Genomic DNA, 20,581 nt, shown 5'->3' on the forward strand with positions numbered 1-20,581 from the left:
TATCTGTTCACAACACCAGTAATCCTATAGCACAAACTGTGTGTTGTGTTGTGTTACATCTACTAGACAAAACTTGAAAAACCTTTTCAACAAAATCGGATTGGAATTGTTGTCAGGGCAGACATTTGTGCATGCCTGGTTTGTGCACACGCACAATGTATAACAGCATCTTATCATATAGTCTTTTAAAAGACCTTGATATAATACACCTGGTCCACTTTGATATAAACCAGTCCAGCACTTCTGAAAGTTGCTTACCAAACATTTGTAACACATAAATCAATGTGCAGAGAATACGTCGCCATAAGAACGACCACATCAGCTTGACAGAAAGTCAATATGACATGTCGAACAGAACGAGTCCATGCCTTACTCTACCTTCTGTTAAATACACATGCACGCTGTATCTTTGGAAGTTACTATTACAATTGTTTCTGACCAGAGCCAATTTGATCCTCCATAACCAGGTGTGACACTGGTCAAGTGACAGGTGGGCCATTCTGCCTCCTCCTCCCTTAAGACAGACCATGGAGACACTGGGAGGCTTGGTGACAGGCCTGGCCCTTTCACAATCAATAAAACATGCTCAATTCCCAGTGTAATTATACTGGATCCAGCACATCCTCCTCCCTCCCCGCTTGTAAGCCTGTGTTCACTCCACACAAAGTTGAGGCATTACTCCCTTAACTGTTGTCCTATATAAAATGTACCATAACATTACATAGTAGATTTATGTTGCAGATTTTGCCTATTGAACAAAAAAAACGAGGCCAGTGTTATTCTTTACGTTTATCAACCACACCACTATAATCTTTTCTGATCTACATCTCAAATAAAGGTTATTTGATAAATTCATCCTATCTGACTTGCGTTAAAGGAGCCCCCACTATGTGCTGCAGGCGTGCCTCCACTTCTTTCAAGGTGATGGACACCAGCCAAAGTCTTGAGCATAGCCGTGACAGTTGCGTTTCCTTTGCAAGGCAGCGTTAGCCTCAGTATCCTACCACAGGCCGTGGGCAGACAAGACTCAACTTCCTGCCCCTCCACTTCCTGTTATTCAGGACCCTTCTACATGCCCTCTGCGGGGGAGTCAGAGGGAGCCGGTAGGAGATGGAGAGGAGAAAGAAAGGGAGGGACCTCTTTCTGATCTTTCCCCCTATTACCATCCTGACTTTGAGTCTGAGACTAAACAACAACAGAGGCTCATCTCCTGTGGCTTCTCTCTGTGTGCTTATTATGTTTACTGGAAGGATCATTACACAGGCTGGACGACGTGAACACGCTGCTCCCAGCTCTCAGCCACTCACTTTACAATTAGTAGGCAGAGACCTTTCCTTGTTATTCAAACACTCAACCGGTTATATAAGAATGAATCACAGCTCTCACAATACAAGTAAATATACATTGAAACAACATGATTATGACAGAACTACATTTCTGATAGGATGCAACAGCCTCACGCAGTAATCTGATGTGCATTGATACGGAGATTCTGTGAAATAATCCATGACAACATTCTTAAGTGTATCGAACTCAAAGTGTCAACACTGTGGCTCGGTTGTGCTTAGCTTCTGGCAGACTGGAGACATAAAGCGAAGCAGCCTTAATCCACAGTTTTACCGATTTGCTTCAATGGAGCTTTGACACCAGCGCAGTAGGAAATGAACATCCACCTCTTTGTTCTCGCTTTCATCAGGAGGTGCTGTACCTGTAAATGGGGCTGTTGGCCTGAGGGGAGTGGAGCCAAGCCAGCCCTCTCACGCTCTCCCTTTTGTGAGAGCGCGCTTATCTCCCTTTCCAGCAGTGAAAGGCAGGATTGTGGCCCCAGCAGCATCACTAGTGTTAATGTCTCCTGATGCTAATCTGACACACGGCTGATCCCTCAACAACCACTTTCTCCATCCCCTCTTTTCATCCCTCCCCCTCCTTTCTTTCTTGAGTTTTCTCATGATTTCTTGCTTTCTTTTTTCTTTCTCTCTTTCTTTGAACTCATGTTATACGTTCCCTCACCTCAGTTTCCAAGGCAACTAATGAGATATAATTAATAAGAGCTATCGCAAGGGCATGCGAACAAAAAAGTGAAAAAAGAGGCTTTGAGAAATGTAGAGAGAGAGGTGAAGCAGTCTACGAAACATGGACCTTCTGCAACCCTTCCCTTTCCTCTGTAAAGCATTGCTTGGGGTGACATTTCTCGTACCGGAGAATGATTTAAATAATATTTAAAGGAAAGGGTTAAATGATTATAATATGAATACCCTGAAGGTGTTGAGAGAAAATCAAACATACACATGGTTGGAACAATAGAAACCCTGCAGGCCAAAATGTTGAGACTGTAAAATTAAGACTAAGGCAAATGTTTCAATGATAGCTTACAGATTTAAAGACATGTAAGAAGGTCGTCAAGGATCGTTCTTATCTTATTTTATTAAGCAAAACGTTTCTTCTGAATATTAAATCAGTCTGAATCTAAACTCAATCGAGTAAGATATAAAAAAGCACTGTTCAAAAGGAGACAGTGACCTGCACAGGGACAGTCACAATGACAGCAGTGAGAGCCTGCACTGAAATGGCAGCCAAGCAGACAGCGAGTGGTTAATCTGCCCTCATGACTGGTAGCTGAGTCCAACTCTCCAATGACCCAGCTGTAATCCCACGTTGGATCGATGCAAGTTCAAACAATCCTCCATGCTGCTAGCACCTTGCTTGGGCTGGGGGATGGTGCTGTAAGACAGGGACCAGGAGACGGGAAGCTACTTATCACCTCCAAAATGACATCAAAAGGAAAGAAAACCCCACAGGATGAAACTGCTCTCACTGAGAAAATGTTTCACTTCGGGCCACGTTACACAGCCAACTGAATGGAAAATGATGTCGCTCTTCAAATAAATACTGGACATGTATCCAATCTAAAAAAACGGAATGACGATGAATGGATATAACAACCAATAACCAAAGGACATCATGTGCTGACAGCATTACCAGACAGACATCCTCCGTCTCACTCTCACAGTACTGTCAAGAGGACTATGCAAGGTGACTTTGACTAAGTGCCTTGGGGTTTCATGAGAAAACGCCTTTGACATTACATTAATTTCATGTCTCTTTTTTAACTGACTTAGTGCCACAGAGCCCTGGTTACCAAGGAAAAAAAATGAAACAGACATTTTTGCTTCAGCTTCAAGGCGCAGGCAGCTTGGATCCAGAGGCCAGGAAGACAACAGTGACATATAGGTGGGATGATCAGCTAGCAACTTTTTCCTTACTTTAAGAGTCGTTAAATAGAGGGAGGAGGCATTCGGTAAAAAGAGCAGGATAAACGTTAGAAACTTTCCACTGCACTTCATGCGTGTGTTTGGGTTTGATAGCAGGTGTGTGTATGAAAAAGAGACAGAAAGAAAACAAGAGAGGAAGGGAGGGATAGTCAGACAGTGGGAGAGTGAGGACAGTATGACTGTGTTAACCATGTGGAAAGATGTAAGGGAAACAAGACTAAAAAGAAGCACCCCGCGCCCATCCCATCCCACCTCAGTGGAAGTGTGCGGCAGCGGCGTTGTAACATAATTACTGCTGGGACACTTCTATTCCCAATGATCCATTTGCGTCAGTCAGGTTCTCGAGCCCAGCCAATGAATGGATTCTTAGTTTCTCAAGGATAAAGAGATGACCCTCTCCTAACAGTTATATCCATTTCATGTAGAAAAGCTCCTCTCCTCTTCAAGGTAAATCCCTTGGTGCATATTTGAGTGAAACTTTTATGAACAAAGAAAATGATGATAACTTCCTTGATGCAAGAGTAGGGTGATGAATTATCTCTCATTAAAAATGAACGCGCAGACGTTACGGTACAGTTGCTATAGTGTCCTACTAGCCCTAGTTTATGCGTCTAGTATTACCGTTACATTGGAGTCACAGAGCTAAGCATCCGAGTTTCCAAAAAATAATTACACAGATATCTTTGAAAAACCTGAAGGTTGTTTAACAATTAACAATTGACGCCGTTCTTCTAACCATCTGGATGAAAAACATATTCCTTTCACCCCACTTAAAAAATAATGTTTAACCTGTTTCATCTTTTTTAATCTAATCCAAATAAAGATGGTAGCTGGAAATGACATATTTACTCGCTTTCAAACAAAATATTGCATTTATAGTTTGCTTGTATTTTACAAATAGAGCAAAGACGTATGTCGTTTCCGGTTTCCTGGATTAGGAAATACAGTTCCAAAGCTCTGTGTGATGAAAAGGGTTATTTTTTTACAGTGCAGCGGACTGAACATATTTCTATCAAGATGGTTCGAAGAGTCTTTGAGGATTCTGAAAATACCTTCAGAACAACTATAAGCAGCGTTGGGGAGTAACGGAATACATGTCACGGCGTTACGTATTCAGAATACAAATTATGAGTAACTGTATTCCGTTACAGTTACAATTTAAATAGTTGGTATTTAGAATACGGTTACATTGTTGAAATGGATTACATGACGATACTTCTCTGTATCATGAGTTTATTCACTCTCTAAATAAAATAAAAGGCAACTATGCATTTCCCAGAAGACGAAAACGAAAAAATTAGCGTGATCAGTCACAATGGAGTCGGAACTGGCACAACAGAGCCAGGGCAGGAATGCGTTTCTATCTTGGAAATTCAAACAGCATTTTACATTAAAGAAAGAACAGGGAGAACAAAATAACACTGTGCAGTGCAACCTCTGCTTGCCAGCAACCAACCTCCTTTTAGCGTCCAAATCACTCCACCTCCAACCTGCAGAAGCATCTTAAAGTAAGTTTTTTGTTTTTTTTAATTAGCCAGGTGTAGTCGTCTGCTGTAGTTTTACTGGTCACCTTGCTATTTTATAGTTGACGTTTAACTTTACATTGTCCTATGTGCTGATTTACTAGCTCCAGAGCCGTTGACAGACTTACTAGCCCCGTTTGAATTGGCTCGTGGTAGCTTAGATTGATGTTAGATTTTTGTAGTATGCAGGTTGGGACTACAAATACAAAAATCTATCTGTTTGTTCAGGTACACATTCAGCCAGTTGGAACAGAAGAACACCAGAGTAGGCCTGTTTAGTAAGCTGTATGTGATGGCCGCATTCCTACACTTATAAAATGCAATTCAATGTGGAAGTAATGAAAGTATTCAGAATACGTTACTCAGATTGAGTAACGTAACGGAATACAATGGATTAATGCTATAACCTGGCCCATTTACAGTTTGTACAGAAATGTTAGATTGTTCATTAATGTGCACTGTCCCGAATAAATAAATAAATTAAAAAAAATAAAAATAAAAAAATAAGTTACAAATTACATTTGTGGGCATGTATTCTGTAACGGAATACGTTTTGAAAGTATCCTTCCCAACACTGACTATAAGTGTTAAAAGACCTTCTGGAATTTTCAAAGATTGCTGTTTATTTATTTTCTGGAAAACTTGGAAGCTCAGCTCTGTGACTTGAATGTTATGGTGATACACGAGAGACACAATCAGGGGCTAGTGTCCTGCTAGAGTTTCAAACTGTTAAGGCTACAGTATTTCTCAGAACTTCCCTATTAGGTTAACCTCCTGAACCTTAGACATCATTTCTAATAAGCCAATCTACAGTAAATCATGCTATATTGGTACAATGCAATTGAGAGACTAATCTAGCTGGCTAGCTGACTACTCACTTCATATTAATGCCAACAAACTATGTCTCTGAGCAAAAGCCCTCCATCACCAACAGTCCTTATGACAGAATGTCACTTTAACAAGTCAATGTCTTGACATGGCACAGTATCAGTATTCAGAACTCTTTATGGATGAACATTTCCCGTGTCACACTTTTCTGATGCTGAGTTACATGTTACACATCTGAATCTCAATTTTTACTACAGTATTTCATTACTTTTGTTTTTGAGAGATAACTTGCTGTAAACTGGTAGAGCAAATATTTAAAAGAAAATTCTTGGAGCCCGTTCTGTTTGTCTAACACTTGCACACAGACACATAAACACACATGCACAAATAAAAATAATGCGTGCATGATCCTAGAGGTTTATAAATTTGCATAGCATTACAGTGTGGTGCTGTTGTCTGATGTGGTTCGATGGCATGAGTCCATTTGCATGGTTGTCTATCATCAGATGGACTTCTCACCAGGGAACAATAGTAATGCCAACACCATAGGGAACAACAGTCCCCCACCCTCCCAGGAAACCCTGCGAGCTGTGTTAAGTGCCATGGCAGTCTTTTGATGTTGCTCAGACCGCAACTCAGAAATGGTAAACAGCAAAGATGAACCAAGATCTTCCTCCAGGGGGAATCCACAGTGTAAGGATATTAGGGACGTCATGCATAATGTGTCTCAGCAGCAGCACATTTACCCGATCTCAACACATCTTTGGAAACACTGTGGATCCAAATTAGACACTGAGATTCCAGATAGTCAACCCAAACCCCCAGTGTTTGATGATCAGCCAGCAGATTTAACTAAATAAATAGTGAGCGCCGCAGAAAGACAACAGTTTTTGGTATACATACATGTCCATATTGTTTAGGGTTATAGTTACTGCTTGACTTCAGAGAATATCTGCTTCTAATGGGGAAAAAAAAATTAAAAAGCTCAGAATAAATATTTGATTTTCTCTCCCCATTTTTATCTTCCACTCAATGCCTCTTTCCCACAGTGTTCCATTACATAAAAGGTTTATGCAATCTGAGCAGTGAGGATGGCCATGACTCACAATAACAGTGAAAGGGGCTAGCTAAAGTAGCATTGATTTTTTTTTTCTTACAATTTCATGTTATAGAATTAGTCTGTTTATGATCTCACACAGGCCTGTTATTCACACATTTCATTTCATGTAAAACATTTCAAATAAAGCCACTACTCATCTATTTCTGAAAAAGGTGTGTACAGTATGACACATACAACATGGAAAGTGTTTAAAATCTGGATTTGTGAATGTTTGTCATGGGTTTTTATATTATAAGGTTTCTGTACTGTCACACTGAGAGACAGTTTTCATTTTGAATAATTAGTCTGCTTTGTGAGTGATGATGTTTTAACAGTAAACAGCGGTTTCAATAGCAGATTATCCCTGAAAGCACTTCACAGATTGAAAGGTACAAGAAATGTGCAACATTGTACGACATATCATCAGTCTTTATCACTGATACAAGTTGGAAAACTGACTTGAATCTGAAAGATTTCTCCTCCTGTCTATCTCAATTTGAAAAATCTATTGACATCAATGAACGGCATTCACCGAGCAAATAATCTTAGGGGCATTTCTACAGCCCACAGTTTCTCCCAAATCAGATGATGTGTGCTAGCTGTCACATGAACACTGTGTGCAAACAGTGTGATAGAGATAGAGGGAGCCAGACAAAGAAAGGAAAAGAGAGAGAAAGAGAGAAAGAGAGGAAGACCTCCACAGGCCCTGCTACTGCTCGCCTTTCCAGGAATCTTCTCAGTCAAACTGTTGATAGCCTCTGGTCGTGAGTCCCAGGGCCAGCGGCTGGTGATGGATGCCCCCCGCCACCCCCCTGCTGCTCCTCCCTGCTCAACCCTTATATACTTTCTGAACACTTCTGGCAGTTGGACCAGTGACAGAGGTTGTGGGGCAGAGGGAAACAAAATCAAGAACAACACAGTCTGACATGAATACAGGCTGGCAACAGCTCACTGGTGGAAACACTACACCATTTTCAACTACATTTGCAGCGCACAGCACACAGATGGAAAGTGGACTGGGAGAAAGGGGGAGAGGACAGACGGGCAGACGCACTAACAGCGGGCATACATAACACCTTACTCACAATCACAGTCACACTCTAGAGAGCTGGGATCTAGAGACTGGAGATGCAATGAAAATCCATTTCTGAATGTCCTTGATATTAAAAGACTAGAATCCAAGTGCAAAGATTTTGAAATTGTGTTCACTTAAAGAGTAAAGAGGAATAACGTTTATCATTTAGGATGCCGTCTGAACTGTTACAAGCCTAGAAATGATATAATTACTTGTAAAAGTGATACTTGGCCCCTAAAGTGGGCAGGGTAAAAAAAAAATCTTGTCATCCTGAATCCGCACACACAACATAAACCCAACAAACTGTACCTCGTTCTAATGCATAACAGTTCGGAAACTGCTGCCCTAGCTAAAAAAGAACATACATGAGGCGCTGCAGTGTTCACGCTGCTAGAGCTAAGCCCTAACAGCAGAAAGGAAGACAACTTTGAACTACAAGTCAGAGCCCTGTGGTGGGCTTCCAGAGAGCAGTGCGGGCTGTGTCACTTCCCTTCCCCTGTTCATATGGCTGATGTGGGCTGCAGAATAATGGGAGGAATCACATCCCCCCAGCTGTCCTGGTTCAAGCTTCTCAGACAAACAGAAAAACAACGATATTGTGGGCCAGACCTCCTTCCTGCAGCTTAGGAGGCCATAGAGCCAGTCCAGCTGCGTTAGATCCAACTCTTCCTTCCAGCAGCTACTGGACTTTAAGTCATCACACCTGCGGTAGGAGATGTGACAACCAGGTCTCACAGCTGTATTTACTACACTGGCCATTGATAAACACTTTTCCATGGACTCTACTTCTTGTTATCTTGGCTAACATAATAGGAGCTAGATTAAATGTTTTCAAATCACCTAATTTAGCACCCCGTAACAACGGTGTAATCAGCTTCATCACACAGAGCTTACCAGACTTTGAAGAAAGTTTACTTCGCACACAATTCTATTGTTTCTCTTTTCCTGATGCTACCTAATCGACTCTGTACAAAGCCAAGGAAGTTAGCTCTCCAGTGAGAGATGCTTTTTAAGATCTACAGTAGAACATCAGGAATTCAATACAGTGGGGTATATTAGCAATCATGGGAGATCTTTTGATCTAGTAAATTAGATTATAATATATTCCTTTGATTTATGTTTTTTTTTCAGAAGCTCATTAAAATTCAGTTTAAATGCAACTCAGCAAAGCGATGTCTTTCTTAACTTCCTTTTCAACTATCAGTAACACTACAGCTCTGTACATGATTCAACTTCATATCACCACAGTACTGATTAGCAACAAAGTCACTCACTATTAATACATCTCCATGCAGGCTTCATGTTTCATGTAAACAACAATAAGAAAACAACCTAAAAAAAACATGACTAAACAAACCACAGGACACACACATTTTGGGTTATATGCTATATGAGTGCGGCCCACTCATTTTTGAGATGATGCACGCTGTGGTTTTTCTTGCACTCCAGAAAGCCAGAGGACGATGAGGCATCTTAAAAAGGTTCTAAATGACTTGACTTCTCAAAGTCATCACCTTTGCTCCACCACATGCTTACACGGTCTACCCTCCCAAACCACATAGTGTGCATGTGCTAGTCTTTCTTCTCATTAGAGAATGTGGCCAGCAACTGATGGAACTCAGAAGACATGATGAATGGTGCTTTACATAATAGAGGCTAAAAACACAATAATTAGAATATACCAGGGCTGGGTTAAAATAATCAATTCTCCAATTAAAATCAATCTTTGTTTGAGTGATCGACTTAATTCAGTAATCGATCTTTTAATATATGCCTTTTCACCATGGATGTATGACTCACCACAAACTTTGTGGGGGTCAATTCTTCATGTAAACATTAACCTGGTGCATTGTAAACATATTTGAGTGTTGCTTCTTGCTTGTGCAATCTACAGCAAAAGTTCTCTGAGAATCTCTTTTATATCCAAGTATAATTGGTGTTGTAACAGAAATTTCCCTAACCTAATTGATATCGAAACAAATCAGAACTGTAATCGTATCGGGACCTTGTGAATCAGATTTGGATCAATTTGGGAAATCATTGGCGATACCCAGCCATAGAAAACACAAGGATGTTATTTTTGGGTCACTACTGTGGCTACAGTGGCTATATAACACCACACGTTTGTGTTTGTATTCACATTCACAGACCAGTATGGACGTGGAGTGAGAGACAGGCTGGGATCATAGTGGCAAAAGCAGATCAGCAGCAGATTTAGAGCTTGAGGATTGTCCTGCTGCTTCTCCTGTGTGGTCCAGGGTGTAGAGGTGAAGAGAACTCCAGTCAGGCCTCGTTTGGAAGAGCAGGGGAGACAGGAAAAGACGGTGCGGCCTTAAGCTCTCTGCCCTGCTAAGCAGCACATGTGCTGAGTGAGCCAAACGGGGTGGCTTACCACCAGAGGTCTCAGTCAAGGCCAGGACAGGTGAAAGGTCACTGCTGGCTGGCTTGCTATACAAACAGTGCCTCAGCGAGTAATACATTCACCCCCTGAGCTTCCCTCAGGCTTTTAGAGGGACTCAACAATACTGGAGATTTTACTGGAGAGTTTCTAAAACCAGTGATATTTTGTTATTTAGAGTTATATGACTTTTTTATAGCAATAACTAGGGCATTTATTAATTATAGATATTTGGAAAGTAAAAACATATACATATTTAGATAAGCATAACCTTAGTATGAATTATATCAATTGACTCAATTATATCTAAAAAAGGTATAGAAGTATATGCACTGTAGTTTGAAGTTTAGTAAAGTTTAAATGAAAATTCCTTTAACTTTGAATCAACCCCTCCATGTAAAACGGCAAGTAGTATTTAGCAATGTTGCTGTTGTCTGACACACTGTGCTAGTTCACACCCAGACCTATGGCTCATGATCACAGCACATGAAGACCATGCCTGATACAGGCAGCACATGCAAACACCACACACAGAGAGGGCCAGGAACTGAACCCAGGACCTCCTTGCAGTGAGGTATCGGTACTAACCAAAGGCCCTGTGACCTATATAACAGTAACCAAACCCATTAGAAAAACATTAAGAAAAATATGTCTCTCTTGACTTCAAATCAAATTATGTAAAATGTTCTGCTCTAAATGTTTAGTTTAGGTCTGATTATTGGTTTACTGTACACCAATGGCCAGCTATTTGTTTGCAAAAGTCTTTTCTCTTAGTCTACAGGGGACGGTCTACAGTACTGCAGACTCAAACATTATCTGCCAGGCTCAAGATTCTGCATCCAACCTCCAGGTCTCACAGGAAAACGCTGGAATCTCCATATTGATGATAGAGCTCCAATAAACAATGAATCATGTTACTAAGATGTTTTTATTAGTCAAAGAGAATGCTGAATAGTTACAATGTGACACTGATTATTATCAGGTCACTTTTTTTGAGTGATCTTCAAGAAGAATCTTAAAATTAAAATTAACTGCACAAAGAAAAATTAATGACAGTTATTCATTTAAGAGAAAAAAAAGTGTCTCCAATCACCTCAATGCATTTGCCTGTGAACTTGTCTGGACTATCTGATTTCAGTACCTTATTATAGCAAGTTTCATCAGCCAAACCAACCAAGAAACTGTTCACTCTTCACGAAAAATCTCAACAGTACTTAAAGCTCACTTTCAGATAACAACCAGCCCTATATAGATGCCATTTTAATGTTGCAAAACAAATTATATAAATAAAGCCGAAAGATTGAAAAAAAATAGATTCACAATTACGTCAAAAATTAAGAAATATAGAAACAATCCTAAAACAACGCTAAAATCCATTATCACTGTAATGTTAGAGCTACATTAGCAGTATAAAAGAACATCTTGGCTTACCAACACAATCAAAGAAACACTATCCTCTTTATTGGACCAAGGATGTTCACCTTCTATCTCTTATTTTTCACTCGATACATCCTTGGATTTCAGCTTTCTGGTGTTTTTTGTCCTCCTTGGAAAAAATGTCCTGGGAGTAGGAGAGTGGAGGAGAAAGACTTTCACTCAGTGATTCAGAGGCATCGTGTAAACGCCAGCATTCTCTTTCTGACAACCAGCGTTAATTGCAGATCCGACTCGCCCACACACTCCACATTTCTCCTGGAAGGAGAAGCTGAGACACTGAGATTGAAGTGGGATGAGGAGTGCAGTAAAAGATGCTGCAGCTGCCCGTTCCTCACACCGTCACCACCTCTCATTTCTCCCTTTCCACTGAGAACTTGTGCTAAGACGCTAACACGCACTTACTCAAATATACAGTGATGTGCAGGGGCACACAAACATAACATGTAACAAGGCTAAAACATTTAATAAACAGTGGTAGTCATCATAGAAAATCATCCATCTATTTACTTTATCACCATATCGTTGATTAAATGATACAGGGTGGAATCTAATAGACATATTATCAAACCTCTCTGTACGTGTTTGCGTAATGGCAAAAGAAGAACATTTGGGGTCTCTGAGGTGAGAGCAACAGTTCACCACATGCATGAGAGAGACATTTGTGATGGCTCTATCTGTGCCTTCACAGACATCATATTCATTCCTTTGACTAACACACCACATAAATTGTTAAAATGATATTCATTTCAGCAGCGTTGAAAGAATCCTTCATCCACACATTAGACATAAGAGCTCACGTGATGTGGATCATGAGCAACAAGGCCCATTATTGGCGAGGCCCGGGGCAGCACAGAAGCTAATGACTGCAGATTGAAGGGTGCTTTACTGCTTTGCTTTAGAAATCACTGACAACCAGCTGGTTTGGTAATGTAGGCCTACATGTCGTCAGAACAGCGATAACATTAAATGGACAGTGAAAAATACAAGTATGCTTTAATACTGCTGCAACAACTCATGTCCCTGAAGAATTACTTTAACAATAAAATGTGTCATTGGTTCACCCTGGAAACTGAGGGATATACATTAAGTAGTAAAATGTACAAAACAATTTACAACTACTTGGGTAAAACTTTTTTTAAATATATGCAGTACACTGAATACACAGCTTCTATGGATGCTGATACACAATTTGAATTTGCCTCTCTACAAAATATGCTGGCTTTTATCTATGCAATAACACAAGACACACTTTACAAGTTGCAACATGTCGGACAACCAAACATTTCTAGATTGATACTAATATTAACTTGTAAAAAGAGAAGTGAATAGAGCACAAATTGTGGTTAAGCTAGTTGTATTTTCTGCTACAATTAAATAAAATCTACTCTTTCTGGTACAATATTAATGAGACTTGCATGGTGAAGGCATACGCTTGAAAACATTTGAGAAGGTCAGCTTACTGTTGGCCGTTGCCCACTCTGGCGAGGGGTTAAGGTCACAAGAGTCCTACAGATTCAAAGAACCAACAGACGGCAAAGATCCTCTCTCACAAACTCTGTTACCAAACTGCCCATACGGCTTCTCCGAAATGTGCTACGCAACGTCCCATATCCTGTCACATTAAATAATAAAAATGCATGATGTCATGCAACTCGTCTCTTCTTGTTGAATTGAGTGTTGCAGATATACAGACAACACTGGAAATAAGCAAGTGTAAAGTCACCGTGCACCAGCACCATCTAGATTTTAGTAGGCTACCACTGACAGCACTTATCAAAACTGGCAAGCTTTAGCGCCAAAATGCAAACACTAAAACTAAATATATTAAAACCTAATTTACTGTATTTAAAGTTAAAGTAGGTGGCAAGGGTTTACTTGTTTTTCTAGAATTTGTGATAATGTGCAAACATACAATTTGCCGTAAACTTCATATCAGACCTAAACTTCTATCACCGGGTTATTCCCTGTGTGAACGGTAGCCTGCAGTTGTGGTGATGGCTCAACTGTGTTATTATATACACATGACTATTTTGCCCAAACGATGCAAGAGCATCGCGCCTGTTTTACAAAGTACAGTTTGACCTTTCACTCATTTGATCCCAGGATTAACTGTGAGGCAGTTTTGAGACTCATTATTCACATATGGACCATCTTGAAGGATCGACATAAACCGGCGTATTACTGTTGACGATGAATCCAGTAAAAGTTTCTCGCAATTCACTGATATCAACAGCGCGCGCGCGTCTGACTGCACCCTTTAAACACACACTTGGTTGTTGTTGTTGTTTTTTTACGGTATTAAAACCCTAACTGATAATTCAACATGACTGATGTTTTATGACACGACACAGCTTTTACATCTCTAATTCTGCGCGAACCCCAGAGAAGACGGATAAATAGACAGACAGATGTACAGTAAATGTCTCCGTCTCCCAAATCCTCTCTACGTCTCCCTCTTGCGCTTTTCTACTCTCACTCACTGTAGCTACAGTACCGCTGCCACACTTCGCAACATTGTTTCTATTTCCGTTACTCACCTTTACTCCCAAGTCAGTCGCCGTGTATAGACACTCTATATCGGTGGCTCCAGTGGATAAACGTTATTTCAGTTCACATATACACGCTGACTGCTATTTTAGGGGGAGCTGACAAACTCAGAAAAAGCCAGTGTCCCTCTTGTCAGCGAGAGACTCCTCCCCTTATCTGACAAACTGCCTCCCTCCCTCCCTCCCTCCTCTCTCTCTCTCTCTCTCTCTCTCTCTCTCTCTCTCTCTCTCTCTCTCTCTCTCTCTCACTCACACACACACACACACACACACACACACACACACACACACACACACACACACACACACCGCCGTCAAAACATTAGAAAAGTAGTAGGAAACTCCCTGTTTACTTCGTAAACTGAAAAACGCAAATACAGTGAAAGTTAATCTGAATGTATTGTGCCATTATAGTTTACTGATTATTACTGTTATATATACATCGGTTGTTAATGTAGGCTATATTGCTGTTTTCACTCGTATTAAATTAAAAACAACTTTGTTTCAAATAGCCCTTAGAATGTTACAGCATTTAAAACAGAATGAACTTGTGAAAGCGTTGGCCGAACTAACAAGAAAAAAGAACTAACAAAAACAAAAGAACAACTATCTGAATCAATTACTGAAGTATGCTACAATCGGTTTTCTTCAAGACTAACTACTTTTGGACAACTACTTTCCCATATTACTTGGCTCGGCCTCATCACATTAGATACATTTGACGTCATATTTCTAAGACAACAGCAATGGAATTTGGTTTAAAGGGCACTTTCCACAGTCAATGAGAATATGCAGCGTCTGTTGAGCAGCCAATTAGAAGAGGAAGGCGGGACCTGGTGGACTTGCATGTGAACATGTCACGTGTACGTGCAGGCTCAGAAGAGGTGTGGTGCCTGCCTGGCCCACTCTCGGCCAACTGGGCTGTTACTACTGGCGTTTGGAAGCAGGTGCGATAGAAATTAAGCACAATTATGACCTACTGTTTCAATCATGTATTTATTAAGAATGGGACGAACGTGTGGCCTGGTTTAGATAGAGTAACAACATGCACATCGGCACATTTTATAAAGACATTTTGCAGTTTAAATCTATGTCAAGTTGATAGTGCTACCTGTTTCACATATAGGGCTTGAATGCAGTGTTTGGAAGTAACAAGGTACATTCACTAAACTATGCCTACATAGTTTTACTTCATTTTCTGCTACTTTATATTTCTACTCCACTACATTGTATCGGGAAATATTGTACTTATTTCTAATGCAGTTACTGCAGATTAAAATTGTATTTATTTATGTATTGTTTATAAAATCTTAGAATAAGATGTGTACTTATTATAGAATATTTATTTTAGATTCCGTTGATTTATTACAAATCTACTATTGTACCAGTAAAAATAATCTAATAATATAACACATAAAAAGGGGTAATTTTGCTTCCATAATCAGTACTTAAAAAAAACGTTTAAGTACATTTTACAGATAATTCTTATGTTTTCTCAAGTAAAATTCAAAAAGCAGGACCTTTACTCATAGTGAAGTATCTTCACATTGGGATATTTCTACCTTTACTTAAAGGTCCCATGACATGGTGCTCTTTGGATGCTTATATATAGACCTTAGTGGTCCCCTAATACTGTATCTGGAGTCTCTTTTATATAGACCTTAGTGGTCCCCTAATACTGTATCTGAAGTCTCTTTTATATAGACCTTAGTGGTCCCCTAATACTGTATCTGAAGTCTCTTTCCTGAAATTCAGCCTTGGTGCAGAATTACAGCCACTATAGCCAGTCCCACAATGAGCTTCCCTTAGTGTGTGCCATTTCTGTGTCTGTAGCTATTGAGGAGGAGAGGGGGAGGGCAAGGTGGAGGATGGGGGTGTGGCCTTGACCAACTGCCACTTTGCTCGTTTGAAAGCCATGATGTCTCTCTCTCATGGGTGGGCCAAATTCTCTGGGCGGGCAAAGCAGAGAAAGGGGAGGTAACCTTGCTCCTTATGACCTCATAAGGAGCAATATTCCAGATTGGCCCATCTGAGCTTTCATTTTCTCAAAGACAGGGCAGGTCGATTTACACCTATCACCATTTCTAGCCACTGGGGGACCATAGGCAGGCTGGGGGAACACATATTAATGTTAAAAAACCTCATAAAGTGAAATTTTCATGCCATGGGAACTATAAGTAAATTATCTGGATCCTCTGCTTCCACAACAGCTTGCAAACCAAGTTTACCTGATATCACATGCACTCAGAGGAATTAAATCCTATAAATTGCAAAAAAGCTTCACACATTAGGCTGCTCCTAATCTCGTGGTAAAAGCATGTCATATTGCTTTTGAATGACTGCTTCATCCTTTAGGTCACAGGACTAAACTACAAAGAGTAAGTATAAATATACTTGCATCTCTTTTTCTATGTTTTAGAAATAGCAGTCAAATCAATCTGGTGTCTCTGCAAATGTAATCAGTGATTTGATGGCACCATTGCCGTAGCTACATAGTAAAACTGCCTGATTATTTTGGCATCCTCCTCTAATGGCATCCTGTTTTATTACACTGCATGCTCACTAATGAAGGGGAGGGGTTTTCACAAAGCATGGCTACTGCTGTATGTAGCTCATTTGTATTAGTCTAGTATAGCTGGGTCCCTAGTGTATTGTGCTACCTTTTTCACCAGTTAGTCCCAGTCCCAAAGGAAAAGGCCATGTCTAGTCTTCCTCATCTCTCCTGTTTCCTCGGAGCTCAAAGCCAAGGAGTCACAACTGTCCTAAATGGCTTTTAATGCCCATTCAACACAGTTCCTGCATTACTAACCACACCTATATATATATATATATATATATATATATATATATATATATATATATATATATATATGTGTGTGTGTGTGTGTGTGTGTGTGTGTAATTTTACAACAAACTCTAGTTTAAAAATTGATTGCTTGAACTTTATTTCATTTTTAGACTGCATGATCCTGCTCTTGGCTCTTGGCTATGTGTATGTGTATGTGTATGTTCAGGCTAAAAGAGGGCATGCTTTATGGCCACATGAGGCGATGTGGGCCGACTCTTCCTGCAGTTTGCTCAAGCCTTGGTCCACTTTTGCTTTACTGTGCAAAATCAGGCTCCAAAAGCAAAAAAAAAAACACCTGCCAAGCCAGTAGCGATATAAGAGTCACTTTGTCCATTATAATCTCTGCCAGTTGAGGATACCTGCACATTACATGTAAATGAATGTGGCCATCACACATGCATGCCCATTCAAAGTGAAAGAAAAAACGTGTAGATTAAATACAAACCAGAAGGGAACTGCTATTGTTCTTATGGTGACCACAGTGATGCTTGATTTGTAGTACTCTCTTGTGCTTCTCACACCCACACCAGTCCTTTATATTGTGCAATAAGATTGCAGCTACATTGTAGGGCACTGCACAACTTTTTATTTGTTTATTGGGTAACTTTTGAATTATACTTGTTGCCCTATGTTTTTCCAATGTACGGTGTATTTAACAGTAACAAAGGAGAGTTTTAGCAAGTTTCCATTAAGAATATGGAGGCACATTTTTAATCATATCTGTAATCCATATGGTAATTACAATGTGATACAATTATGACAAATTCATTTCCTCTGTTATGTGGGTGGCTCAAATTGCATTCAGTGGCACCCAAAAGTGTTCACATGGTACTAAATGAACTACCACAAAAAAATACTGATTTTGTAAAATGTATCAACCTAGAGAACTGTTGGTACCGGACCCCAGCTCTGAAAACTAATGTCCCTGCACAAGCATCATATAAATGTCCAAAAAGTATCTCTGTGGGATACTTGGATAGAATTGGCTTTTTAAAATTCAGACACATTCAGCTTTTCTTGTTATCTACAAATCAAGACATATGCCATCATTAATACTGCTGCAACATCATGTGAGTGTAGTATTCTAATAATTAAGCAACATTTGTAAATTAGTTAGCGTCTTAAAGTATTTGTTACAAAATCGAAAGCCTATTAGCAATATTTTATTATTTAAAAGTGGTACAGCGTGACGATTATTTGTAACAAAAACAACTGACTGCAGTTTTTATCATCTCACATATTATTCTGCTCTTTCCTCTGCATGTGAGTAACCATAGTCACAACAAAAAAAGAATTAGAGAAGCCGTCCCCAGCTGTTTTCTTGGAGTGTTTTCAATCAGTGAAGTTTCTGCTGTGCAGTGGTTTAGTGAGTTCAGGCTGATGCCAACTGACAACAGTGTGGCTCCAAATTGCTCTCAGCATCTCCTTTAGCAGCACTTTTGTGTCAACACACTCCCCACCCATCTTACCAAAGTGATGCCAGCAACAAAGAACAGTGATGCTAACAAAAATACAAACAACACTGAGGTAGTGATTTACATCAGCTCATTAAGTTTCACCTCAACATGATGCTACAGTATACGCGGTAAAAGATCATTTCTCAAATCCACATAATCACACAAAAGATACAATCTTGTAATAGATTCAGTAAAAAAACCAAACTAATCAATCTTGAAATTACATTAGTGTTAATTGGCATCACATCATGTGCAAGGAGTCAAGACCTGTCCTGACACCTGTGTCTCACCTGTTTGTCGTTGTTGCACAAACACCTTCACAGAACCTGCTGTTCCAAGCTCCACTCCCCCCCTACAAGGTTTGGCTTTCTTTATCTCTTCCTTTCTTTCTGTCTACAACACTTCCTCTTCTTTCTGCTGCCTTTGTTTCACTCTGCCCATTGATTTACCTCAAAGCCAGACCAGCTGGCTTTGGATGCTTCCCTCAGAGCCCTAAGAGGCCCGTCTTCACACGCTGTTCCTCCTCTTGTCCCTTGGTCTTTCTGCCGACAGAGAGCAAGGGGGGAAGTGGTTTGAAAGGTAGAACCCCAGATAGACATAGACATGTCAGGCATGCGTTATGTGACAGGGCTCTGGGCTCTCTGGACCAGCCACAGCTGTCAGTCCTAACTCTAGAAGGTGTTAAAGATTTTTCCTATCTCCCACAGAAGGCTGGGAGCTATGTAAAAATGTAATTTTCTACAACATAGTGAACAGTCTTAAAGAGAAAATGCTAATAGTGTATGTGTGATGCTTCTTGGTTTAAGGTAAAATAAGTCTTCATAGTACAACATGTTTTATAAACTTTATTTACCAAATGTCCATGTGAGGTAATTTGCCTTTTTGTGACATAGTATGTGATGGTTTTCAACAAATTGCAGATACATGCCAAATAGTGGTTTGTTCCAGCAGGGCTCTGATGCGCGACAGCTGGCATTTCCAACATTGCACCAGACCACAAATAGACCCAGACACTCTTTCTCTCCAATTAAAAAAGGGACTAAAACACGCGTCTCATGCAGCGAGCTTTATTAGGCTATATAAGTCAAGTTTGATCTACAATACGATAGCGAGGAAAGAAATAGATGTTTATTTTGTAAATGAGAAAAGCACAAACAGATCACTGAGTCACCCAATTTTCTGAGACAGCAATCTGACCACCAAGCTCTGAAATAACATTTCATTATCTAAAGCTCATTAAAACAGCTTTTCTGAAAAGCCCTCAACACCCCTAAGCAATCCCTGGTCCTCCACTCACTGCACACTACAGTCATGGGACAAACACTGCCAACAAATGCCATACTGCGGTTTCAGTGACTTCTGAGATAACGACTCTGAAATATAAAGTTACCCATTACATACTCTGCAGTGAGAGTTCCTTACGTAACTAGTTGGGTTTATTAAACACATCTGCAAGTAGTTGTTACAGTAAATTAAGTTGAAAGTAGAAAAGTAAAAAAAACAGATGTACTTAAAAATGTGTTGAATGATTTAATTGATGGTTTCAAGGTGTTAAAACTGTCCATCCACAGTGATTATGAGCATATTGATGGCACAAAACTCTTCCAACAGAGTTGTTATCTGAGGCAGCGATGTGTTAGATAATCAAGATCAAGATCTAAAAATACCCCATGTCTCACCATTTGGATGTCTTCTCCTATTACCCACTGTAATTAAAAATAACCAAGGCCTGCCGGCTCCAAATAGCATAGAATAGCACACAACTGTTAATGTGAGGGAATGACACTTGAAATGAAAACCCTCATGATATCAATTCGCTGAGGAAAGTGGAGCAGAGATCTCCAGTGAATGTGGGTCAGTAGAGAAGTGTCCAGTTAGGTTTTGTGGTCAACTGCAGTTCTTTTGCAAATCAAGACTATTTGTTATACTGTACAGGTTTATTGATAGACACAACTTCTCAAGCATCTTGTGATGTTTTTCATCTTGTTTATACCTCACTTCTGTACAACTTTGACGCTCTGCAGTAGGTTTTGTGGAGTGTCTGTGCTCTTCCTGAGGCAGAGAACGACAGCATACAAAGGTCCCTATGATGAGCTGA

The 20,581-nt window shown here is 40.1% G+C and overlaps 1 protein-coding gene across 9 annotated transcripts in view; it reads right to left on the reverse strand.

The window, feature by feature from the left end:
- The window catches only part of mef2aa (myocyte enhancer factor 2aa), a 64,084-nt gene extending 45,047 nt beyond the window's left edge, over positions 1-19,037 (reverse strand). For 7 of the 9 annotated variants that reach the window (XM_028584213.1, XM_028584209.1, XM_028584207.1 and 4 more), the window contains exon 1: positions 18,774-19,037. The gene's annotated coding sequence lies outside the window, so the exon portion shown is untranslated. Of the gene's footprint in view, positions 1-14,169; positions 14,321-18,773 lie in introns of those variants that run through there. The other 2 variants (XM_028584208.1, XM_028584206.1) reach the window with 2 other exon arrangements.
- Positions 19,038-20,581: the final 1,544 nt, after the last annotated feature.

Source organism: Perca flavescens, chromosome 8 (genome assembly GCF_004354835.1).
Source record: "Perca flavescens isolate YP-PL-M2 chromosome 8, PFLA_1.0, whole genome shotgun sequence".
Lineage (NCBI taxonomy): Eukaryota > Metazoa > Chordata > Actinopteri > Perciformes > Percidae > Perca > Perca flavescens.